The sequence below is a fragment of the Acyrthosiphon pisum genome, chromosome A1 (assembly GCF_005508785.2).
Source record: "Acyrthosiphon pisum isolate AL4f chromosome A1, pea_aphid_22Mar2018_4r6ur, whole genome shotgun sequence".
NCBI lineage: Eukaryota > Metazoa > Arthropoda > Insecta > Hemiptera > Aphididae > Acyrthosiphon > Acyrthosiphon pisum.
In genome coordinates, this window is record NC_042494.1 from 160,041,531 (window position 1) to 160,042,580 (window position 1,050).

The following is a 1,050-nucleotide window of genomic DNA, read 5'->3' on the forward strand; positions in this document are numbered from 1 at the left end:
TATTATAAGTTATAATACTTCATAGCCTGTGAAAAATAACAAACACGAATATATTTATAGAAACGGTTAAATATATAGTAGACAGTATCCTCTAAGTAATAGATCACTTGCTAGTTTCTATCTACGATAGCCCACCCCAAAAATTATTTTTATATACGCCACTGACTATCGTAACCTAATTAGTGCATTTTGAATAATTAGAAATAATATATATATTTTTATGATTAAAAATAACTATTATAATACATTTATAATTAAAAACGAACTTGCTGAAGTACCTCCGATGGGTGGTCTCTTCCCTCAGTCTCTTCTGTCTATTTTATTATATTTTTTATCACTTAAGCTTATTGTTCATTAATTGTAACAGATAGCGTAATATAAAATTTTGTTAAAAAAAAAAAAAAAAAAAAAACTTAACTATGTTATACTATGTTTTGGGAGTAGTATTTCCGTGTTGGAAAAATTGTTATTGGTAATTTTTATTATTTTTACTCAATTTAACTGAACAAATTATCAATCTTTATTATTTTTTATTATTTAATATAATTTATGTCTGTATAGACAATTTTTTAAACAGTACCTATAACCAATTTGAAATTATTATTATTATAACTGTAGATAGACTGTAGTAATTATGTTTGTATTGACAAATTTTAAAACATGCAACTTATTTTAAATTATTATTCTTTTTATTGTATTGTGACAAATTTTTAATATGTATTTAAAAATTATAAAATGTTCAATTTTTATAGCTAAGGATTGAAAATTTAAAACAACGATTCTCATAATTAATAATTCATACTATAACCAAACAATGTGAACAAATATAAATACTATATACATTATACATATAAATTGTTTGAATTGACGTAACTTATTGTAAAAACGTAAACAAATTTAAATTGTTTTCTTATATATTTTCAACCTTACTTTTATATCGACCATTAGTAGCTTAGGTTAGGTATGTATAGTAAAAATTAATATTTAAAATATTTAAAAATACAATAATGAATAATATGACATAAATACATAATATAGTAAAATACAAAA